Source organism: Dama dama, chromosome 27, assembly GCF_033118175.1.
Source record: "Dama dama isolate Ldn47 chromosome 27, ASM3311817v1, whole genome shotgun sequence".
Lineage (NCBI taxonomy): Eukaryota > Metazoa > Chordata > Mammalia > Artiodactyla > Cervidae > Dama > Dama dama.
The window spans coordinates 56754880-56781155 of NC_083707.1; the positions used below are offsets into that span (position 1 = coordinate 56754880).

The 26276-nt window shown below is 45.6% G+C and overlaps 1 protein-coding gene across 2 annotated transcripts in view; it reads right to left on the bottom strand.

The window, feature by feature from the left end:
* The window catches only part of ATP8B1 (ATPase phospholipid transporting 8B1), a 150804-nt gene that overhangs the window by 56461 nt on the left and 68067 nt on the right, over positions 1-26276 (bottom strand). The window lies entirely within an intron of this gene.

Sequence of the window (26276 nt, forward strand, 5' to 3'; positions counted from 1 at the left end):
TGGCAGCTCACATTTATTTAGTGTTAACTGCATGAGGGACTCTGAATGAAATGGTTTATAAACACTGACTCCTTGAAACTTTCAGCATAGTGAAGGTATTATTATTCGGAGGCTACAGAGGAGAAAACCAAACCTTTACAACACTGGACAACTTGTAAAATATTTACTGAAATTTGGAAGCAAGAACAATTGCTTTCCAAGGAGATATCTTTTATATTCCATTTTCATGTTATAGTTTGTTAGATATTTTTATCAAGGTGAGTTGCCTTGAGTGGAACTATTTAGCTGGCTGCAGGCTTTATACCAAATCTAGCATCTTAAACATCTAAATTTTTATAATCATAAGTGTACATCTAAGAAATGTTCAAATATTTAAGTGAGGATTTTGTCCAATATTATTTAAAATAAATCCCAGAAGCAACATGGATATCCAACGATTATTGCTGTTGTTTAGTCGCTAAGTTTTGTCTGACTCTTACAATCCCATGGATTATAGCCCATCTGGCCCCTCCAGTATTCTCCAGGCAAGAATACTGGAGAGGGTTACCACTTCCTTCTCCAGGGGATCTTCCCAACATAGGAATTGAACCCACAACTCCTTCATTTGCAGGCAGGTTCTTTACCACTGAGCCACCAAGGAAGCCAGGTAAAATACTAGACTACTGCAAAACATGAGTAGCCTTAAGGACAGGCAGCTTCAGGGTTAAAACCTTTAACTGCCAAGTAAAACATTTTCTCTCTTTCCTAATTTTCTATGGGTTAGTAAATGGCTGTTTCTTGAGATTTTACACTTGCTTAATGGGCCTTACTTGCAGCTTTATGGTTTGAAGTGAAGTGAAGTCGCTCAGTCGTGTCCGACACTTTGCGACCCCATGGACTGTAGCCTACCAGGCTCCTCAGTCCATGGGATTTTCCAGGCAAGAATACTGGAGCTTTATGGTTTAGCTAGTATTTAAATTTAATACACTCCTTAGGGCTTCCCTAGTGGCTCAGATGGTAAAAAATCCGCCTACAATGCAGGAGACCTGGGTTCGATCCCTGGGTCGGGAAGATCCTCTGGAGAAGGGAATAGCTACCCACTGCAGTATTCTTGCCTGGAGAATCCCATGGACAGAGGAGCCTGGTGGGCTACAGTCCATGGGGTCGCAAAGAGCTGGACACAACTGAGCGACTAATACACACACACCCCTTAAAAAATTCTCAAACTCTTAAGGGCAGACTTTCATCAGAAATCTTTCAGAACAAAAACAATAAAAGTGGTGACCATGTACTGGACACCTATTTTATATCAAGCAGGACAACCCTGGGAGGTAGACATTATCTACCCATCTTTCGCATGAGGATACTGGGGCTCAGCTGGTAAGTGACAGAATCAGGATCTCATCTCTCCATTACAAGGGCGCACAAAATAGAGCAAGGTCTGAAAGCACCACGGAGAAAGTTTCCTTATTGTGTTAATAGTAAGTGTGTGAAAGCGTGTTAGTCGTTCAGTCGTGTCCGACTCTTTGCGACCCCATGGACTGTAGCCCACCAGGCTCCTCTGTTCATGGAATTCTCCAGGCAAGGATACTGGAGTGGGTAGCTATTCCCTTTCTCCAGAGGATCTTCCCAACCCAGGGATCGAACCCAGGTCTCCTGCATTGCAGGTGGATCCTTTACCATCTGAGCCAATAATATGGGAAGCCCATATTATTAATAATAAACACACACAACATACATTTACCATTTTAACCATGTTTAAGTATCCAGGTTAGTGGCATAAATGCACTCTATAGAAACACTTCGTAAGTGACCATTTTGTCATCATTAGTGCCAGTGTCTGTGTGTTTATTTCCCATGTTAAGATTGGATCCAGTCCTTTGAGTTTGAAGGAGACAAACAAAAAGGCATAGACTCAATAACCACAAGCCATGTGATCCAAAGAAAATAAGCCATTGCACAACCCACCCACTCACCACCCAAACATCCACTCCAGGCCAGATCTGTGTGGCTGCCTTAGAAGGCTGGGCGGGGAGCTCTAAGCTGAGCAGGAAGCTCTCTGCTCTGTGTGTGTGTGTGCATGATATTCAGACACTCAAAGAACAGTTAAGCTCTGTCGTCTTAGACTACCGAAGAAAAATTAATTAGAAATCATTTCCTTGAAGCCCTTGGTGACATCAAGCAACTTTCCAGGTCTAAATCATAATCCTTGTCAGGCAGGCACTACGTAAAATACACATTTGGAAATTTTATGTCTCTCCCCACCACTCCAGCCCATCACAGACACCTGTGCATTTATTCAATCTTCACTGGGCATCTGCTAGGCACACAGTGTGACCTTAGACACTGGGAACTGAGCCGCCACCCAGGTTACTGAGGGATGAAAGTGAAAGTGTTAGGCACTCAGTCATGTCTGACATTTGTGACCCTATGGACTGTAGCCCACCAGGCTCTTGTGCACGGGATTCTCTGGGCAAGAACACTGGAGTGGGTTGCCATGCCCTCCTCCGGGGGATCTTCCTGACCCAGGGTTCGAAAACCTGCGTCTCCTATGTCTCCTACCGAGGGATACAGATAGGTAAATTATGTGTGACAGCTCTGAGACATTTCTCCCCACACACACGCCTCCAACCCACTCCCTCCTCTTCACCCCCGCAGCCACCACCGTGACGCAGGACGCCACAGTCCTGCTCCTTAGACACCGCAGGTGGGATCCAAGAGGACTTCCCACCGTCAGCTGCACATGTCCATCGGAGTCATGCCTCTCTCCTGCTTAGACCCTTCTTGTGGATCATGGACTGAGCCGCGTCCGCCAAACTGAAAGGTCAGCCCTAACTCTTAACGTGACCGCACTTGACGACAGGGCCTTTAAAGAGGTGCTGTTGCTTAGTCGCTCAGCCATTTCCCACTCTTTCCGACCCGCCAGGCTCCTCTGTCCAGGGGACTCTCCAGGCAAGAATACTGGAGTGGGTTGCCATGCCCTCCACCAGGGGATCTTCCTGCCCAGGGATCGAACCCATGTCTTCTTTAACTCCTGCATCGCAGGCGGATTCTTAACCCACTGAGCTACCTGAGAAGCCCTTTAAAGAAGTGACTGAGGTTAAATAACACTGTACGGGTGGGGCCCCAATCAGACAGTTCTCGTGTCCGTATAAGAAGAGGAAAAACCACCTAAGGGCTCCTTCTGTGTCTGCACAGAGGAGAGGCCCCGTGGGGACACTGCAAGATGAGGGTCAAAGAGAGAGTCCTCCCCAGAAACCACACAGGAGGCGCTTCTGTCTCTGCCGTTGAGAGCTTACAGTCTGGACAGGAGTCAGCAAGTGACAGCCTGAGGGCCAGATTAATCCGTTTGTGTAAATAAAGTTTTATCAGAACACATCCTTGCTCATTCCTTCAGGTACTGTTTATGGCCAATGTTACACAATAACAGAGTTGAATAGTAGTGATAGACAATGAATGGTAAAAATATTTACTATCTGGCCCTTTACACACAAAAAGTCTGCTGACCCCTGAACTAAAACCAAAGATAATAAGAGAACAACAAAATAAGTGATCAACAACAAATGCCCACAGCCAGATATAATTATAACTGACCTGGCAACATCATGCATGTTTTTTGAAGATGTGAAATAAACTACCAGGGCCAGTGGTCGGAAAACATCCCTAAACCATACAGTTGCCTTACTGATTGTTAACGGTACTCTTTCAACTGCAGCGTGGCTGTGTAGCTGGAGAAGACACACAATCCAAATACTGAGGGAACAACACACCGTCATCTCTGGCTTCATGTGAGGAAGCAGTGGTTATGTGTCTTCTCATACCCAGTCCAATACAGCATTTCATCATCAATCCAGGTGCTTATAATCATGGCATCAGATGGAAAGGTGAATAAATGTTGGAGCAAGGCAGCAAAAATTTTATCAGGGTTTTTGAAAACTTATCAATGTGATACAGCATTCAAGGATTTTTCTGGTCACATGATCTTAGGAAAACATCCTTAGTTCCTGCTCAGGCTGAGAAGCAGCTTAATTTCATTGAAAAGAACATAGGTCTGTATTCAAATCGTGGCTCTGCTGTTCACCAGTTTATCACTTGGGTGGGTTGTTTAACATTTTGGAAAGGAAGGGGAGAAGATGTTTCATTCTCCGTCCTGCCTTCCGCAGTATTCAGCCCTCTTGGTCATAAACCCCAGAAGACAGGAGGAGTAAATGGCAGGATTTCCAAACTTGAACCCCTAACATCTATCATTTGTCATCTTTGAATACTTAGCTATGAAATACTTGTCACGTGACTGAATGCCTGAAATTCTCTGTTCCTTTTGTAGGGGACGAGGTGCTAAAGGAGAGAGAAAAAGGGGACTCAGGCGCAAAGAAATACCTTTCTGCCCTTGCAATAAAACTCTGAAGTCAGAAGCAATGAAAGCACAAACTTTCACTGCTATCCCAAGGTTCCTAGATTCAAATGAGGGGAAAGGAGGAACAACGAGTGTTCTGACACGGCCAGGGTCTGATCTGTACACAGACACACTCAGAGGCTGGGGAGGCAAGAGTCCCTGGTCAATGACATCTTTGTGGTATAAATGGATTCATGTCCACAGTGACCCAGCCTAAAACAGGAAGGAAGACTCACAATAGTCGTGTTTGTTCATTCTTCATCTTTTTTATGGCTCCGTAAAGTCCTCAGCAAGAAAGGGTATTTCTGAAATGGATTTTTCCTCATTTCATTTGCCTATTTATTTATTAAAGACAAAGCAAAATATTTAACATGAGATATTATCATGATATGGGGATTCCCCGGTGGTTCAGCAGTAAAGAATCCATCTACAATGCAGGAGCTGAGGGTTTGATTCCTGGGTCAGGAAGGTCCCCTGGAGAAGGAAATGGTGACCTATTCCAATATTCTTGCCTGGGAAATCTCACGGAGAGAGGAGCCTATCAGGCCACAGTCCATGAGGATACAAAGATTAGACACAACTTAGCAACTAAACAACAGAGAGACCCTAAAGCAGAGGACACAGGTAAACAGTGCTCAGATTTCTGATTCACAAAAGTCGTGAGATAAGTTTAAGCTGCTGTTTTGGAGTCATTTGTTATGTAGCAATAAAAACTAATACATGTACCATTAATCACAAATAAGGAGAACTCTATGGTGAGATACCTAATACGGCTGCTATTGTTTCCATTTATTCCAAGAGGAGCCCCATTAAAGAGGCAGCAGGAATCTTTATCACCTGAGTCAGTCCAGACACAGGCCACACACCCTATCTGGAATCTGCTCAATACTGTTGAGAGCAAAATCTGACAAGCTTGATGACCGTTGTAACTAGACAAGAATAATCTCATGAACCAAAAGTAATAAAACCTATCTAAGATCTAGATTAAATTCAAACTTTACACTGTTCTAGAAACAACACGATTATCGTTCCTAGGACAAACAAGGTTATAGTTTTTATTTTCTTCCAAACTGAAGCCTAGAAAACCCAGACGTTTGGGACAACTAACATAAAATTGTGCTCAGTCGCATCCAATTCTTTGCAGACTGTGGACCATAGCCCGCCAGGCTCCTCTGCCCATGGAATTTTCCAGGCAAGAACACTGGAGAGGGTTGCCATTTCCTACTCCAGGGGATCTTCCCAACTCAGAGACTGAACCCACGCCTGTTGTGTCTCCGGCGCTGGCGGGCGGGTTCTTTACCACTAGCGCCACCCAGAAGCGCCAACATAAAACTAAGGGCCCATCAATCTCACCGTTGTGGGGACAGCTCAGTCAGGCTTTTACTCATGATAGAAAAGGCTTCTCTGTGTCCATGGCTTCGTCCTCTGTTCCTCGGAAAGCCCACCCCAGAGCCCTTTGTCACAAAGGAAGACTGACCCCCACTTCATATCACACAACTGGGACGACTGCATTAAAAAAGGTGCAGGGTGGAGAAGGAAATGGCAACCCACTCCAGTATTCTTGCTTGGAAAATCCCATGGACTGAGGAAGCTGGTGATCTACAGTCCATGGGATTGCAAAGAGTTGGACACGACAGAGAGAATGAGCATACACATGCTGCTCCTGGTTTAAAATCCTGCCATGGCTCACCACTGCCCTCAGTACAACTTCTTGGCCTACCCATTGGGTCCTCCAGCATCATGTTGGGACATTCCCATCTAGAACCCTCCCAACAGTCCTACTCAAAGACCCTGATGCTGGGAAAGATTGAAGGCAAGAGGAGAAGGAGGCGACAGAGGATGAGATGGTTGGATGGCAGCACTGACTCGATGGACATCGAGTTTGAGAAAACTCCTGGAGATAGTGAAGGACAGGGAAGCCTGGCGTACTGCAGTCCATGGGGTCTCAAGGATTCAGATACGACCAACCGACTGAACAACAACAGTCCTACAAAGCCACTTGGAACTCCCTCATTTCCCTACACCTTTGTGCTTGTGATTTCCTGTTCCTGGGGGGCCCTCTCCTCCCTCATCTTTTGGTGACAAGCTCCCGTTATCCTTCAGGTGGCAGTTCTGCTTCCCTTGCAGGGAAACACTGCCTCCTTTCATGTGCCCAAACTCGAGATTCAGTGCTGGAGGGACAGGTTCTCAGGGTCACAGGGTGGCGGGACAAAGTGTCTCTGTCACGTCCCCTTTGGGATCTCTGGTGACCTCGGAATGGTTGCCTACAGCTGTGGCCCAAGTCTGTGCACAAATGCCCAGCAAAGTGGACCCTGGCTGGATCTTTCCACAATGGCAAGCCGCTGGAAAGTAAACCCCTCCAAGTGGTGGGTCCTGATGCTGTCGCAGGAGCCCTCCCTCGCACCCCTCCTGCTCCACCCTCCACTGGAGGGGTCTTTTCTGCAGCTCAAAGGCTGGCACACTGCCTCCTGATGGCAGTTCCATTCCCTGCCCTTGACAGAGTGCACTCTACATCCTATCAGAGTCCCTGCGTGAATTAATGAACTATCTGGCATCACCATGCCTGGTCTCCCTGTGCCCTTGCTGCCTTCATTCAGGGGGGATACCATCGACCTCTCGGGGGCACCCCTGGCACTTTGACGTCTCTGAGGTCAAGCCTTGGAGAGGCAGGCAGTCCATGTCCACTAGGTTCCGGCATGCCCGCCCCAGCAAAAGGCTCATCCCCTCACATGGCAGTCCTGCTGCGCCACACACGGCGAGCCCCTTCCTTCTCGGTGCTCCCACCACCAGTCCACTTCTCGTCCTTCAATGCCTGGCACTGATCACACTTGCGACGACGAGAATTCTCCCAGAGGCGAGAACCACAAAGGGTCCCCGGTAATCAGCCGAGGTGTGAAAGCGCCCAGTGCCTGCTTTTATAGGCCCTGCTTTCAACTGATTGGGCACCTGACACAAGCCCACCCATGACTTCATCGGCAGCCTATGAGGTGACTGAGAACAGAAGCTCTGGCCAATCAGGGAGGCCAGACCTGAACTGGCCAATCAGGTTTCTCTCAGTCGGCTTTTGAATACAGAGCAGGAGGGGAGCCTCTGGGAGCAGGTGCCACGTGGAACAGGGACAGGAGGGACCGAAAGGGGAGTTAGCAGAGGGTGTCTGGGCTCCTAGTACGGATGCGCCTGCTCCACAGGGGATCGCTGCCTTCACTCAGGATTCCTGTTGCTTTTATGTCCAAAATAAACTCCCCCTTTCCTGAGGACATCTGAATCTTGGATACTTACCACCGAATGGCTTAATTACCCGCCTGTTTCTCTTCCTGCCTCCTGTCTTACAATATGCTGTGTGTTCTGAACATCTCAGTCCTGAGGAGAGCACCAGTCCCAAACTCAGTGCCTGCAGCTGTGCTGTGGGTCCGGGGGCAAACTAGGGAATCTCTCTGCGAGTGATTTTCCACTTTGCAAAATCCTACTAGAGGTTACATTTCTCAGGTCTTGATCATCGTGTGAGGTATATACATATATATATATATATATATATCTCACACACGTGTATATGTTTGTATACTTTAATGATCTGTGTGTATCATTATTGTTTACTTAGTATTTTTCTTTAAATCACTTCAATTTTTGTTTCAATACTTTTATTTAAGGAAAAATCTTTGTTGATTCTGTAAATGGAAAAACCAATATTCACTATAAATAAAAGGCAATAGCACAAAGTAAATACAGTAAAAAAAAAAAAAAAAAAAGGCGCAGGGGAAACCTCGAAATTTTGCCCTCTCAGAGAAAGACAGTTTTGTCAGTTTCCTGATAAAACTTAAAAGGATTTCTTGGTGACACTGTCACCCCAGCTCTGTCACGGGCTCCCTAACATATCCTAGTAATGGCGGCTACTTCCTGTTAATATGAGGCTGCCCCTTGCCCTTCACTCCCAAGTATTTGTGTACACATCGTCCTGCACAGTCGTCGTGGAATTATTCTGAGACAGGTGGTCGGGTGCTACCATTGCCTTTTTGCCAAAGAGAAAACTAAGGTGCTTAAGGAATCTTCCCGAGGTTATTTAGCTCCAACTGGATTCACCCGCTCAGCACATCCCCAGCTCTGTGCTAGGTGCGGTGCAGTATACGCATCGAGGCTTCAGACTGGAATTGAAGAGCCATCCAGCAAGCATCAGGCTCCCTCGTTGGCTTAGTAGTAAAGAACCCACCTGCAATTCAGGAGACTCGGGGTTCAATCCCTGGGTCGGGAAGATCCCCTGGAGGAGGGCAGAGCAACCCATTGCAGTATTCTTGCCTGGAGAATCCCATGGACCGAGGAGCCTGGCGGGCTACAGTCCAAGGGGTTGCAAAGAATCAGACATGACTGAGCACGCACGGAAAAGACTCTGATGCTGGGAAAGATTGAGGGCAGGAGGAGAAGGGGACGACAGAGGATGAGATGGTTGGATGGCATCACCGACTCGGTGGACATGGGTTTGGGTGGACTCCGGGAGTTGGTGATGGACAGGGAGGTCTGGCGTGCTGCGGTTCATGGGGTCGCAAAGAGTCGGACACGACTGAGCGACTGAACTGAACTCAACTGAGCACGCACACCAGGAAGCATCAGAGCCCACTTCCCAACTGCAAGTGGCAACTGCTCTCCTTGTCTACAAACCAACTTAGCGCCTCCTAAGTCACAGGAAAAATGTAAGCAAAGGATACAGACAGGTTTCTCCTATACCACCGAGTTGCAAAAATTTAAAAGCTTTGCCCTTTATATCATGTTCAAGTATACTGAAATCAATAATCATTTCCTAGCTGTCTTGAGCTGGGCAGGGTATGTGGGAGTCACAGAGCAGATCAGGAACTCAGGGTGGATGGAAGAGAGATTTTCAGAAATGAGGAACAGCTGGAGTGAAGACCCAGTCACAGGAAAGTATAAGATACCCACCCAGCTGAAAGGTTTAGGGGGCCGGGCTCATGAGCATCTGGCTGGAGTCCACTCCCCCGGCCTAAGAGGACCTGACAAGGACTTCAGTCTAGCGACTGGAAGGAAGCACTGAGCATATCTACAAGGAGAGACATCTGATCTGCCCAGTGCTTCAAGAGGATGAATCTGATAGCGGAGAGGGCGTGGGTGGCCAGGAAGGTGACAGCCGGGCAGGGAGACCATCCCGAGGTCACACTGGACACCGAGCATCTCACAGTTCTGTCGCCTGTAAAACCAAGCAGCTCGGCCCGATGACCCCTGCAGACACATTTAGCAAGAACACTCGGTACGTGGATGTAGCTGCAGCAAGAAGGAACACACGCCTAACTTAGGGTGGTGGCAACTAGAAAAATGTGTTTCAAATTAAGATCGGGTGGGGCTGCCATTCTTTTGTCTGGAAAACTAAGGGGGGAAAAAGTAAAATAAAAGCTAGAATGGATTCTCATAGGAAAACAATGCCAGAATTCCCCAAATGTTTACTTTGGAGATTCAGTTTCAATCCACAATGTGTTTTTATAACACATACTGAAAGTTACCAGGAGAAAAGCATGGTTATTTTTACATTCAAGCTTCATCCTTGCTTATTAGAGACAATGGTCCCATTTTACTTCATTACTATTGCTTCTATGATTAGGTTTTTCAATTATGTTCATGTTTGAGTGATATAACATCATTGCGGCTTTACAACTGACAGTTTGCCCGGAAGCCAAAGCTCCAAGGTAAAATAAAAAGTTAATCTGTTGAGTTGAATTCATTTTAATATTTGAAGAATCACTAGCCTATTGATAGATGGATGCAATTAACAAAATGATTACACTATAGAAGGCTATAAGAATCCACTTCATTTTGCAAAACTGAACATAAATCTTAGAAAGTTTGAAAAGAGATGATTTGTATTCCCCATTCAGATTCAAGAGGAACTGTTTGTTTGAATAAAAGGGTGGGAAAAGGGCAGATATGATAAGTAAATGGGAACAAGCACACAGGAAAAGATTACTCTTGCAAGTAATCAAAGGGCATACTGATGAAACGGTAAGACACCATTTTATGTCTATTAAGTTAACAATATTCAATGACTATATCTAATGCTGGGCAGTGTAAAGCTCTCTCTCACACACCTACATACACACACACACGCACACACACACAACCACGGCTGCTGGCATTGAAACTGATACATTCCAATGGGAAACAGGAGGAGAAGGGGACGACAGAGGAGGAGATGGCTGGACGGCAACAATGGACATGAGTTTGAGTAACTCTGGGAGTCAGCAATAGACAGAGAGGCCTGGCATGCCGCAGTCCATGGGGTCGAGAAGAGTAGGACATGAATGAGCCACTAACACTTTCACTTTCCTGTACCAATACACTAAAGATACAACATGTGACCCAGTAAGCTCATTCATAGAAACTGCCAACAAAAACAATTCAACAAGTAAAATAACCACTCACAGAAAAATTTTAGATTGTCGTTGTCAGCTATATAAAGCCGGGATAGAAACCACCTGAATGTCCACCAGTATAATAGTTTTATAAGTTATGGTTTTAGAGTAGCAATAAAAATGACAGCCCTAGAAACACAGGAAATGCCTTAAATACAATATTAAGTTGGAAGAAAGACTGAAATCAGAATTGTGTCCTATTATAGAATCTCTATAAATAATGCATACATGTATATTTTGGAAAAGAATGTTTGCTCTGGAAAAAACACCCAATGTGTGTGTTTATTTTTCTAGAATAAACAATCAATCAAGGACTTCCCCGGCGGCTCAGTGGTAAAGAATCTGCCTGACAGCGCAGGATACACAGGTTCGATCCCTGGTCTGGGGAGATCCACATGCCGCCGGACAACTAAGCCCACGTGCCACAGCTACTGCGCCTGCGTCTAGAGCCCAGGAGCCGCGCCTACTGACGCCCACGCTACCCAACAAGAGAGGCCGCCGCAGTGAGAAGTCCATGCACCCGCAAACAGAGGGGCTCCCGCTCGCGACAACCAGAGAAAAACCCAAGCCGCGGTGAAGACCCAGCACAGCCAAATAATAACTCAACAATTGATGATACCTACCCACCCTTATAACTGAAGACCATTCAGCAGTCACCCAGGCGCTGGGCTCTATTCCCGAAAGCCTCACGATGTAACTAAAAAGCAGGAGTTACCCTCATTTTGCAGGCTTTACAGGTAACTGCTCCAGGGTCATAAATGAGATTTCAATCAGACGTTTTGCCCTCAAATCTCTTAAGATCTGTCTCAGACCTGGTCAAAGGCAGAGAAAAGATGTGTCAGAGCGCCCACCCATACCTTTTTTCTTACTATCAATCCTACTTCTTTGCAAATGATTGCAAAGCCAAAAGGGGCAGCATGAAAGGAGGTTGCTTTTACCCAGAGGCAGTCTGAGACCAAAAGAGGGATGCTTGGCATGTCAGGGCAGGAGACATGAAACCTACCTTTTTATCTTTCATATCATAATCGTAATCACCTTCCCAGTGCATTAGTCAACGTAAAATCCCAATTTCCTCCTAAGGATCGTGTGGGTGCATGCGTTAGTCACTCAGTCCTGTCTGACTCTTTGCGACCCCATGGGCTGAAGGATTATGGGATGTCATGACATCTAGTCTAGGTCCTTCTTTTCCTTAGAGCCCTGGCTGACCTGTACTCTGCAGGTGGAGACCCCAAACCACCAGCCTCACTAAGCTTCCAGGCTTCCTGCAATAAAAACAATAGACCTCAAGAGCCCTGGGCAGAGCTCCAGTGACAAGATGATTTAAAATGTTAGTTGTTCCTCATTCCATTATAATCCACATCTGAAAGGTCTGTTGTTCACTCGCTCAGTCGTGTCCGACTCTTTGCGACCCCATGGACTGCAGCACGCCAGGCCTCCCTGGCCTTCACTGTCTCCCAGAGTTTGCCCAAACTCATGTCTATTGAGTCAAGTGATGTCATCCAACCATCTCATCCTCTGTTGTCCCCTTCTCCTCCTGCCCCCAATCTTTCCCAGCATCAGGGTCTTTTCCAATGAGTCGGCTCTTTGCATCAGGTGGCCAAAGTAGTGGAGCTTCAACATCAGTCCTTCCAATGAATATTCAGGACTGATTTCCTTTAGGATGGACTGGTTGGATCTCCTTGCAGTCCAAGGGACTCTCAAAAGTCTTCTCCAACACCACAGTTCAAAAGCATCCATTCTTCAGTGCTCAGCCTTCTTTATGTTCCAACTCTCACATCCATACATGACTACTGGAAAAACGATAGCTTTGATTATACAGACTTCTGTTGGCAAAGTGATGTCTCTGCTTTTTAATACACTGTTTAGGTTTGTCATAGCTTTTCTTCCAAGGAGCTTCAACTGAAAATACAAACTCCCTCCTGGTACTTTTTTCTAGTGTAAAGATGTCATAAATTTTCCAAATATTCATATGTAAAGATGTTTCAAGGTTTAGTAGATGGTATGTATGACTGACACATCAAGGATGATCAGTCCCATGTTTGGTATCTTTTCTAGATACTCATGGTTTCATGAATGTCTGCACTTGGTCACAGAGTCTTACTTCTTGGTCCATTTGAATGTTAACATCTTCACAAATTCTGGGTCCCAGAAGTCTAACGGATGAAGGCCACACCTGATATTTAATCAATGTCTCCTGTACTATATTTAAAGTCAGCTTAGAAGACTCAGCTTAGATTACAAACTCTACTCAGCTGAATTCACACCCAAAGCTTGGGACCAGGATTGTCCTGCAAACATGTGGTTAATATTTCACATGTCTCCCGGACACTCATTTGGTTTGAACAATCTCCAGAGTTTCCTACAGACAGTCAGCTATACTATCTGTTCTGGCTTTCAGATTTTTAACAGGTCAACTAACAGAAGAGTCTAAGTTTCTACATATTCAATAGGTTTAAGGATTTATGAGAATATTTATAACATTGTTGTTGTTCAGTCACTAAGTCATGTCCGACTCTTTGTGACCCCATTAACTACAGCATGGACAGGCTTTCCTGTCCTTCACCATCTCCCAGAATTTCCTCAAACTCATGGCCATTGAGTCGGTGATGCCATCCAATCAGCTCATCCTCTGTCGCCCCCTTCTCCTCCTGCCCTCAATCTTTCCCAGCACCAGGGTCTTATAATATAGAGCTTCTGTTTTCCTGAGATGATGCTGGTGAGTGTTTAAAAAGACACTACACATTCTATAAGGGCTTCCTCAGTGGCTCAGTGGTAAAAAAATAAAAAAAAAAAAATCCACCTGCAATGCAGGAAATGCGGGTTCATTGTCTGGGTTAGGAAGATCCCTTGGAGGAGGAAACGGCAACCCACTCCAGTAATCTTGCCTGGGGAATCCCACGGACAGAGGGGCCTGGTGGGCTTCAGTCCATGGGGTCGCAAAAAGAGTCAGACACGAGTGAGTGATCAAAAACAAAACAAACACATCCTGTGTATCAGGCAATGAGCTGAATGCTTGGCAAGTAATATTTTATTTCATTTGCTCAGGGCCCAATTATTAGCCCCATTTTACAGATGAGTAAACTGACAGAGACGTTAAGTTCCCTGCCCAAGGGCACATGGGCAGCATGTGGGATCAGAATCCTCGTTGAAAGCCTATGCTCTTAGTCACAACACTCAGTGCCTTAATTGTGCCTAATAACATTACCATGGGGTTAAGCCGGAGAAGAGATAATTAATCCAATTTATAGCTGAGGAGACACATAACTAAGAGACACACAGTTAACTTTGTGCTGGAGCTAGAATGGGAGCGTGTCCAGTCTGGATGCCCTTGACATCCTCTGGTATCTCCGCTCAGGGTCCGACTTCTGTGGACACTGAGCAGGGGGAGCAGCATAAACCAGAGGTCGTTACGAGCAAGCAGGGTCCACCCTTGCCAGGGAATCCTCAGTGTCACCTAGAACCCAGGTCTCTGCCTTACATGGACTGTCTTTTGCCCCCCGTTCACCTGGAGGGAAGCAGGTCTTGGAGCTGCCTGTTTCCCGCCCTCTCTCCTGCCCAGCTTCCCACGCCGGTTTCCCCAGGGTGCCCACTGGCAGCGTCCTGAGCAGAGCCCTTGGGGCAGCAGGAGCCAGCAGTTTGGCTGCCATCTCTTTTAAATCTATGGTGCACAATAGAATTTTTATTTGAAGAACTATGGCTTTCAAAAAAAAAAAAAGATATAATGGCCACTGCCCTGCCCATTCTCCCAGAAACTAAGAATGAGAGATGTGTGTGATAGCGTGACTTAAATAATAAGAAGTAGCTCTTTGGTCCTTGTCCTATTCCTGGTATTCAGTTCAGTTCAGTCGCTCAGTCGTGTCCGACTCTTTGTGACCCCATGAACCACAGCACGCCAGGCCTCCCTGTCCATCACCAACTCCCAGAGTTTACTCAAACTCATGTCCATCAAGTCGGTGATGCCATCCAGCCATCTCATCCTCTGTTGTCCCCTTCTCCTCCTGCCCCCAATCCCTCTCAGCCTCAGGGTCTTTTCCAATGAGTCAACTCTTCGCGTGAGGTGGCCAAAGAATTGTAGTTTCAGCATCAGCATCAGTCTTCCCAATGAACACCCTGGACTGATCTCCTTTAGGATGGACTGGTTGGATCTCCTTGCATTCCTGGTATAGATCTCCTAAAAACTTGGGATTTCCTAAGTGGTAAGAGTTACAAAGTATCTTTTGCTATTTAATGAGGTGACTTTCAGAAAGCATCGATGGATTGGGGAAGGGGCTGATCGTTGAATCAACCACCAATAGCAGTGATTTAACCAATCATGCTGTAAGATGAAGTCCCGTAAAAGTCCTAAAGGAGATGGTCTGAAGAGCTTCTGGGTTGGGGAACAGGTGGACACATGGGGAGGGTGACGCACCTCATGTCTTGCCCTGTGCATCTCTTCCATCTGGCTGTTCCTGAGTTACAGCCTTTTGTAATAATCCAGTAATCTAAAATAAGTAAATTATTCCAGTCCTGTGAGCTGTGTTAGCAAACTAATTGAAGCCCACAAGGAGGTCGTTGGAACTGCCCATCTACAGCTGGAAGGTCAGAAGCACAGGTGGCAGCCTGGACTTGCCTCTGGGGTCTGAACTGGAGGAAGAGCCGCCTTGCAGGGCTGAGCCTGTAACCCGCGGGATCTGAGGCTCTCTCCAGGGAGATGGTGTCAGAATGATGCCAAACTTCAGGACGGCCAGCTGGGGTCAGAGAATTGCTTGGTGGTGTGGGAAAAGCACACACATTAGAATTGGGTGTAGAATCGTCTAATGTGACTCATCCAAGTTCCCACAGCTAGTCAGGGGCAGGCTGCAACCGCAGAGACCTGCAAAGGGGATGGGTTGGTTGGCCCAGCTTTCAGGTAACAAGGAAGTGTATTCCCTGTAGAAGATTCAAAAACAGTATCAAAACCAACTAAAAAGTCATAATTTTTATTGCTTTATTATTGCCTTGAATGGATGTTAGTGATAAAATACTCCTCAAAGATCTTTCTATTGTAGTTCCTGCTCAATTTTAATTATTATAGAAGTAAACATTTTAAAAATACTTTTTCTACAATAAATGTGGGATTCTGGGGGCTTTCCTGGTGGTAAAGAAGCTGTTCTCTTCTCCAGCGGATCTTCCCAACCCAGGAATTGAACCTGGGTCTCCTGAATTGCAGGAGGATTCTTTGCCAGCTGAGCTACCAGGGAAGCCCCCCCAAAATATAGAAGTAAACTTTAAAAAAAATAGTTTTTCTTCAGTAAATGTGGGATTCTGGGGGCTTCTCTCTCATGGCTCAGTGGTAAAGAATCTGCATGCCAACGCAGGGGACATGGGTTCCATCCCTGATCTGGGAATATTCCTCATGTCACAGAGCAACTGAGTTCAAGCACCACAACTGGTATTTAATGTAAATAAGGGCAGCCTGCTCAAACAGAAATGACTAACGCAGGCCTTGCACAAACAGCTATTCTGATTTGCGTTATAAGAGAAAACACCAACCCATAGAGGCATTCAACACTTATTAAAACAGCCTCAAAATGCTCCAAGGTTTTAAAAAGTACCAATTAAATAAGCTCTCCACTCCATCTCCTAAAAAACATGGCCCCAGGAAAAATGCCAATTCTTTCTGAAGCTTTCCTTTCCCCTCTCGATCAATACTTGCTTCTCTTTAAAACCTCTGTGTACCTTCTGAGAGCATGCACACACAGCGACCAGGCCGGCGTCTGACTTAGCAATGCCTGCCCCGCTCCCTTTCTGCCTTCTCACGCTCTGGCCACCTGATGTGAAGAACTGACTCACTAGAAAAGACCTGATGCAGGGAAAGATTGAAGGCTGGAGGAGAAGGGGGCGACAGAGGATGAGATGGCTGGATGGCATCACCGACTCGATGGACATGAGTTTGGGTAAACTCTGGGAGTTGGTGATGGACAGGGAGGCCTGGCGTGCTGTGGTTCACAGGGTCACAAAGAGTCAACACGACTGAGAGACTGAACTGACTGACCCCACTCCCGCCTCAGCCCCAACAGAAAGGCATTGTAATACAGAGAGAACATTTCCTTTTTAAAACACTGAAGTGAAATAAAAAGTCAATACATTTGAATAGTTTTTGCTCTTTCCCATGCCCCCTGCTCTGAGGGCCCAGAGTTCAACCCCCACCTCCTGCAAGGACTTGCCCTAATGAACAGAAAATTCACTTCCTTAGGCTTGTTGTTATCAACATACTATTCACAACTTTTATCATACTGCTACTAATGCTAATAAAGTTTTGTAATAATTAATGTGTGACTTCCCCTGGTTTAGGGGCAGGCCTCCTTTGGAACTCTGAGTTGAGGCGGGAGGATCGTTCCTCTATTTAGGAAACAAGGCTCATGGCCAGTGTCCCCTCTGGGTCTAGGGAGGAAGCAGGCTCTGACTGAGATGTCCAGAGGACTCTCTCCATCACCTCCCACCCCCACCTCCACTCTCCAGAGTAGATCCTCAACTGTCCATCATCAACAATGATGGGGATAAACACCCAACAACTAGCAAATCTCACTGTCCTGAACTTAACATTTCAACCCCATAATCCTTCGAACTGCCCAGAGCTCTTTAAAAGAAAAGAAAAAAAACAGTGTAAGAATGAAGAGAAGAGCACCAATCATCAATCACTCAATCAATGAGAGGCTTAAATAACCCATCAATCTCCATAGCCAAGTCAGGAATGAATATGTGAACGTGGTACACAATCCAAGAAAAAACTATACAAAAGCCTTTCAATACTACATGGATTTGAACTTTAGATATCTGGAACAAATTAAGATCTTTTCAAAGCATGTTTTTAAAGCACTCTATAAGCCTGTGCTCTGGATTTACAATCGGCCAGTCCTTAATATTTGAGTTGTGACACATGCTCAGTCATCCTACAGTCAACGAGAAGCCAAGCTACGATCAAGACCCAAAGTTGGTTGTTGGCCACAAAACAGGCCACCTCCGAACACTCCTCAGCCGGACCTGCCTAGCAGGTCAGCCCGTGGGCTCCGGGCTGGCTACAGTCAGACTCAGAGGCCACGCCCTCTCCTCCTCTGCTTTTTCCAACCTCAGACATCTGGCGATGGTGACTTTGCGTGTTAGATTTCCAAAGTCTCCGCACCACACACAGAAAACAATGCTGCCCGGCCCTGATATGGCTAATTCTGCGTATGTTTGCACATGCCACATGAGGATCTACCTTTATGAATGCTTGCCTCAGTTTAAACACTTAGGCTATCAGTAAGAGGAATCATTTCTAGAGAGTGAAATTTTGCCATTGAGACCAAATACAAAAATACAATGACCATCCAATACATTCTGAAATCTGCATCAGTGACTCTCAAGAAACGGCTGACCTAGGTCCAATGGAGGAATCTGGGCGACCATTCAGGTTGTCTTCAAAAGCTATGGACCGATGGTTTCTGTCGCACTCCGTTCCAGAAATGATCAGTTTTGCATCGGACTAGAAATGAGAAAGGCTGTGTGGCTCTCTGCTCTGGGCCCACCCATCAGGCTCACCCACCCCCAACCCCAGGACGGCCTCCTCCTCCCAGCACACAGGCACACACACTCACAAAGGCACAGAGCACTTCCATCCCTTTTGCAGATCCTCACATCCTGAGGCAGTGGCTTTTTCGTTTACAAACCACTTGGAGTCTGCCCAACCCTTCCCTTGTATTCCACCCTGTACTGTGGTTGCTTTTGTCTCACAGGGAGAAGTAAATTCCAAAGGCTCAGGACCAAGCCCTCTTTCTCTTATTTCCCAAGTGAGGCAGGATCAAGGGATGGTTAAGGGCTTCTGTCTGAAGACCAAGAGACAGGGCTAACATCCCAGCTCCACCTCTTACTGCTCCTGGGACCTTAGGAAAAATAGCCTCACTAAGCCTCCTCATTTGTACAATCAAGGTAAGGCCTATCTTACAGGTCCCTGTGAAGCTCAATCTTGATCTCGTGTAAAACCCTTAGCAGAGCACCAGTAGCTCAGACTAAAGTACCCATTGGTAACAAACTAAGCAAGACAGTCCAGCTATGAGAGAATGAATAATGTTTTTCTCCTCGATAAAACTTAAGCTTATTAAAAACTACTATAAGCCTAGAATACTTGTGAACTAAAGTTTTCAAGTGAAAAGCAGTGCAAGAAAATAAAGGTAATAATAATAACCATCATATTTCACTTGAGAGTGTACAACAAGTTTTCACGTACCATTAATGCCCTTGAGCTATACAACGTCACTGAAAAGTAAATTATTTTTATTTTATTCTCTGTGATATTGCCATGATCCAGAACAGGGTCTGATAACCCAGTGGACCTTTGAATAGAAGGACTACCAAATTAATGAACTTTATACATAAAGAATCAAGCTTACAGTTCACCGTTGTATCCACACTCTCAGAGCTTGTAGCAAGCAGGGGACCAGAACCAAGTCTTATCTGAATCCAAATCCTGTATCCCTTCCCCTCATCACCTCATCCCTGGACACTGGGGTGAGGTTTCAGAAAACTATGATCATTTAAGGCAGTATGTATTTTCTAGAGGATAATAACTCCAACACCCCCTAAAAGTGGACCCCATTGAAACAAACAAAACTATCACTCTGGTATCATCTAGGGAAGAGTTACAGCTAGTAATCTAGCTACTTACACTTAATGCAGATGTTTGCTTTTCTCAAAGTCTGCATGGCAAACAACCATGATAGGAAAAAGTGAAACAAACAAATTTCAAAACAGGTTTGATGGAAAGACACACTGAATAAGATTATTCTGAAATAACATGGGGGAGGGAGGAAACAGAGGTATAGATGAAAGACCATCAACCATGGCCATGAACAAAGAGGGCTGATTATATGACGCTATTTTTCTACAGGTTACAATCTTCCTCAATTAAAAGTAAAGAAACAAAACCAAAAAAAAAAAACAAAACCTTAAAATTAATGTATTACCATTAAGTCACCATCATATGCAGCACACCATGTCCTAATTCATAACATAGGCTCTGAAGGGACCCCATGCTGTCATCATGAGAACTCAGATAGATATTAAATAACTCATGAAATAAGCCTTTTCATGGTCAAAAGGAGAGTATGTTTAAGCAAACCTGAATATTTCATATTTTCTAAAGTGAAAAGTGAATTTCACTGAATATTGCATAAAGCGAAATGGCACGGAAAGCTTGTTCTAAGTTAGGGCTGCCCTACTTGTATGGGACCTGGGGAGGCACATGTGCTCTTTGGATCACTAAGAACATGTAGCATTTACTTTGCTTTAGTGCATTATAACTTTTAAAAAAAATTTATTAGAGTACGGTTGATTTACAAGGTTCTGTTCGTTTCTGCTCTATAGCAAAGTGTATCAGTTATACATGTACACACACCCACTCTTTTTTGGATTTTTTTCCATATAGGTCATTACAGAGTAATGAAGAGAGTTGCCTGTGCCATACAATAGATCCTTATTAGTTTTCTACTTTATATTTAGTAGCATGTATTTGTCAATCACCATCTCCCAATTCACCCCTTCTCTCCCGCGTAATTTTTTAAAGAATCACTTCTAGCTCAAACACCGTGTGCTCAGTTGCTCAGTCATGTCCGACTCCCTGAGATCCCACGGACTGTAGCCCACCAGGCTCCTCTGTCCATGGAATTTTCCAGGCAAGAGTACTGGAGCGGGTTGCTGTTTCCTTCTCCAGGGGATCTTCCCCACCCAAGGAGGGAACCCACATCTCTCAGGTCTCCTGCACTGGCAGGCAGACTCTTGACCATTGTCCCATCTTTTATTATTTTTGTCCTCCCCCATAAGTGAGTAGAGTATCAGCCCCATCCCCATTTCCAGGACGCACAAAGAGGCTGGGAGAGGTGGCAGGGAGCCCTGGAGGCCCACAGCTGGTTGCCGCAGGGCTGACACTGGAACCAAGTCCAAACTCTCCAGTTGCCAAGGTCACGTCCCTGTGCCAGGACCCAGCGTCCCCACCCTGCGCTCGGCAAAGGGCGTGGGCTCCGGAGACACACCTCCTGCAGCCGGGAGCTCAAAGGAGCTCCTCAAGTAATACTGTTTTCTAAATGGGCAGGATAATAATGTCTGCCTCTGGGGGTTGCCGTGAGGCTGAAATGAGCAAATATTTAGAAATTCCTGGAATACAAATTCCAGGAAAAGACCCCAAGGGAGGGTGCAATAAACACGAGCTGTCCTAATTATTATGCGAGAGGAGTAAACACGAGAAGAAACGTGTGACGAAAGCAACAGGTGAGGAACAGATGCGCAGTTACTACAGCCCAGGCTGAAGCTCAAATTCACCTTCATTTGTTGAATCATTAATAGGGAGGGGAATGCCCAGCTCGTAACCTGCCATGCTCCGGCCACAGGGAAATGTCACCCTGGTGGTGAGGGAGACATTCAATATTTCACTCTCCAGCCGCTCACAACAAAGCAGCCTAGGACGTATCCATTACCTGCTTTCTCAGCTCTCCCAAGTAAAGGAAAAAGATGTCACAGAAACGAGACTCTGGAACTCAAAATAATCTCGACAATACTTCCTCTGGTCTGGATCTCTGCATAATGGATCAAAGTGGGATTTTTCAGAATGAAAGTGTTATTTTCAGAAATAGAAACTGTCTTGACATCTGACACCTCTGCCACCATATACGGTGTGTATCTTGCCAGCCAGAGACACGCTATACCCACCAGCCCAAAATAGTCTTGGGTTGTTTATCAACAATGTGTAATTGTACATTGGAGATCCCCAAGCTGAATGTATTCTTATGTTCACTTATTACACTCCCACCGGAACTGCTTTATTAGACTGCTCCTATGATAGCATCCTCTTTCAGTAGTAAAACTCATGCATTATATAATCACACTGACTTTGGGGAAGGGAAAGATTAGAACACAGACTGCTCTCATTTTTATTTTTCCTACCAAGATAAAAATCCTTGGTAAAATTTCCTATGGTTTTGGCAATTTCACATCAACTGCTTCATCAAGTTAATCCTTGATTATTGGCATGTTTAATGATTGATTTCTTCACAATCTATGGATCCCAGGCGGGGCTCCCTCCCTGGTCAGTCTCATGGACTCACCTGTTTACACAGGCAAGCTCCCAGAGGGACGATCTAACTTTTAACTGTTTGAAGAGTGGGCAGAAGTGGTCAACATCATAAATACCCTAATCATTTTCAGGCCTTAAAAGCACAGAATCGTTCTATGTTCTCTTATGTTCTCTACAGAGTCACAGCACAGTTATCCAGTTATTTCCTTAGGATAAATTCTAAGGCTGGAATAGTTGTCCAAAAAATCTCTAAAAATGGAGTTCTGTTGCCACCGGTTGTATCAGAAACTAGTAGTAACATGTCAGCGTTTAAATTTTCATATGCTTTTTTCACTTCTCGACCTTTTGGCTAGTGTGGTATGGGGGCTTTCCAGGTGGCACTGTGGTAAGAAATCCCACCTGCTAATGCAGGAGATACAGGTTCAATCCTTGGGTCAGGAAGATCCCCTGGAGAAGGAAATGGCAACCCGCTCCAGTATTCTTGCCTGAAAAATCCCATGGACAGAGAGAGGAGCCTGGTGGGCTATAGTCCACAGGGCTGCAAAGAGTCAGACAGTACTGAGTGAGCACAAACACACGTCTTTTTTTTTTTTTTTAATCAAATTCTAACACACATTTTCAAGGACCAACTGGAATAAACTCTACGGATTTTATTTCTTTCAATTTAGCAATTTATTATACAATAGGTACTCAATGTATAAGTTTTAATTGATCAAAGAAATACATTTAAGGAAGTTAAAGGCTCTTTCTCTGACGCTATCCTAGTTAACTCTTCTCTTTCAAGTACTCTAGTATCAAAAACAAAAAATAACAAGTGTTGATATGAGGGAGGGATGGATTGAAAGTTTGGGATCAGCAGATGCAAACTATTATATATAGAATGGATAAACAACAAGATCCCACCATATAGCACAGGGAACTATATTCAATATCCTGCAAGAAGTCATAATGGAAAAGAACATGAAAATAGTATACATATATTTTGAATATATTATAATGTATATTCAATATACATTGAATATATTAGAATGTATATATAGAATGTACTTTTTCTTTTTTTTTAGAAAAGGTACTCAGTTCTTCATCTCCTCTGGTGAAAGGAGAAGAGATTTAAATTGGTTTCAGGTAAAAATTTCCTTCTAGGATAAGGAGCCCAAAGCATAACCAAAAAACCATGTTTGGAGGTCTTTCTTGAAAATCTATTCCTCCGAGCCATGCAGTGTGCTAAGGGACACAGTGTCAAGTAGGAAGTCATAGATTCCAACCCTCATGAAGCTTATGGTTTAGTCAGTGGTTCTGTAACTTGAACTGGCGTCAGGATCCCCTGGAGGGCTTACTAGGCCCAGTCTTCGATTTAGGAGATCTAGGCTGGGAGCTGAGAACCTGCACTTCTGGCCAAAGCCCGGGTGATGCTCCCATGGCTGGTCCAGGGACCACACTTTGCAAAGCTTTAGTGTAAGCCCGGGGCTTCCCAGGAGGCGGTAGTGGTAAAGACCCCACCTGCCAATGCAGGAGATAAGAGACTTGTGTTTGATCCCTCGGCAAGGGAAGATCCCCTGGAGGAGGGCATGGCAACCCACTCCAGTACTGTTGCCTGGAGAATCCCCATGGACAGAGGAATCTGGTGGGCTACAGTCCATAGGGTCGCAAAGCATAGGACATGGCTGAAGAGACTTAGCATGCACGCACAGAGCAAAGGGAGAGACTTATGGGAAGATAAGTGACTTCACTCACGCGTGGTAGGTGGTGTGATCGCGATCCACTGAGGATGCACACCAGGAGGGGCATCTACCTGTTCGAGGAGGGCTCCAGAAAGCTTCTCCCAGAGGAGGTGCTACGGGAACTGACGTCCAACCTGAGACCCATGGGACAGGGGGCAGTGAGCCAGGTGAAGGGGAGGGAAAGGGCATTCCAGGCAGAGGGCACAGTGTCGGCACATCCTTACAGCGCTAAGGATGCACACAGCCCGATGGGGGAACGCAAGGCTATCCGTGTGATGAGAAATGACCGGATGATGGGGAAAGTGATGGGCAAGAAAGGGAGAGGTGAGCAGATAATAAAAGTCATTAGGGGCCTGGAGGTCAGCCTCAGAGCAGTGTGGAGCCTCAGGAGGGCTTTCACAGTATTAAAGCTCTGAGGACTAAGGGTAGAAAAACACTTCCCGAGGAGGCTTACTTCCAGCACAGGCACTGGCCGAGGGGTTGCGGAGGGGACAGTGGCACCTGTCCCCTCTGATTCTTGGTTCATCCCACCCCTAAGGAAGCTTGAGTTCCTCAGAAAGCCAGCTGCTGCCTGAGTTACAGGCCATTTCTGATGGGAACCATCCAAGCCCAGGGCGAGGTCCCACACAGACATGTGAGGGTGTTTACACACTATTAACTCAAACCAAGTTAAAAGCCAGTTCTTCAGTCAGTTACACGGGCCGCATTTCAACTGCTCAGTAGCTACGTCTGTCTAGTGACTAGACACAGGACACTTTCATCATCACAGGAAGCTCGAGGAGACGCACTAGTCTGGGAGATTAGGCAGGATGGGATCCAGAGCTTGCGAGGCCTCTTGGTTTTATTGTAGGAAACTGCCACACAACTGGTTTGAGCCTTCATTCATGAAAACACACACACATACAGCTCTAAATTAATTTTTTTTTAAATCACAGAGTAAAAACTTAGATAATCAGCAGTTCTTAGTAACATATATTCAAGCTATAAATACCCACATCATTTACATAAGAAGAGACAAGGAAACTTTTTTCCCGAGTCACTAAGAAGAATCCTAGAATCACACGTATTCCCCAAAGCCATTTTGAAATCCTCAGAGTCACTGGCCAAGGGAATTGAGGGACGATAACATGCCCTAGACTAAAATTCTAAAAGGCCATTTTTACTGCTTATGTGTCAAAAAAGTTAAGCTTTTATAGCTTTTTCTTTATTGCGTATTTTACCTAATTTAATTCACCAGATTCTTAATATTACATTGCTAATCCTTACTCTAAGTTCTAAAAATAAAAGTCAAGAGGCATTGCCTGCCAAGTTGGTAACAAATCCCAAGCCAAGGACAGAACTGGAAATTGGGAGAGAATGAGTTAGGCTGTAAAATGAAACACACGCCCAGCAGAAAGTTTTAACCCTTGCGTTAATCATAACAGCCATCATTGTTTGCCCGTTAAAAAGCCCAAGAAGCCAGAGGTCAGTGATAATTTCTGCAAACAAAAATGCAGAGACATTGTTATTTTCTCAGCTGGGAAACTGACCAGGATGTAACTGACCAGCCTGAGTAGAGAGGCAATGGCCAGGAGCCCACCCTTCAAACCTGCTGGAGAATCTGGTGGGTGAATTCCCAGTGAAGAACTGGGTCCTCCCACGTCACCCAAGCATTCTGGTCCTGATGCCAAGGGAGGGGGGCTTTGGAAAGCACTGACCAGTCAGGAGACTGTGGCCAAACCCCCACCCCCAGCCCTGTTTTCTCCAGCCTAAGTGCAATTCCAGGTCTCCCTGGTGGCTGGGCAGTAAAGAATCTGCCTGCCAGTGCAGGAGACACGGGTTCGAAAGATCCCCCAGAGAAGGAAATGGCAACCCACTCCAGTATTCTTATCTGGGAAATCCCATGGACAGAGGAGCCTGGCGGGTTACAGTCCATGGGGTTGCGAAAGAGTCGGATACAACTGAGCGCCTAAACAACAACAACACGAAGCTCCCTCCTCCTCAGCGCTCCATCTCCGTCGGGGTCTGTCCTGCCGGGATACAGAGGCTGAGCTCTAATCGGTTTCCTCCTTCACACTCTGTGAGTAGAATCCTTCCTCACGTTAAGACCAGTTATCTAGGGCAGAGGTCCCCAACCCTGTGGGCACCAGGGTCCAGTTTCATGGAAGATGGTTTTTCCATGGACCGGACGAGGAGAGGGGGCATGATTTTGGGATAATTCAAGCACATTACATTTACTGTGCACTTTACCCCTCTCATTATTACATCAGCTCCACCTCAGATCATCACTCATGAGATCCAGGAGGCTGGGGACCCCAGCTCTAAAGCCTTTCCAGAGATGCTCATGAGACTTCCTACAACAAGCCACCGTGAATGGAAGGTCATTTATTTACCAATTCCTGGCTTACTTAAAACCAGAAACAACCAGCAAGAAATGGCATAAGGCTCTGTGGAGGTGCGGGGGTAAAGCAAGAGGGAGTTAATATGTGGATTATCTCAAGTGGCAGGGAGAAGCCAGACAGGATCTTGGGACAGACAGTCAAGATGGGAGTCGAAGAAGGAAACTGACTCATAGTCTGATGCTTACAGCATTCCAGATGCACAGCAAGTGGCATGTACTCTCCAAGAATAGATTATTTGTAATTCTGATTTAGTAATGTATTAATGATAACACTAGCCAGCATTTATTGAACTAGCTCTTGGAGCCAGGTGCTGGTCCAAACACTCACATGTAT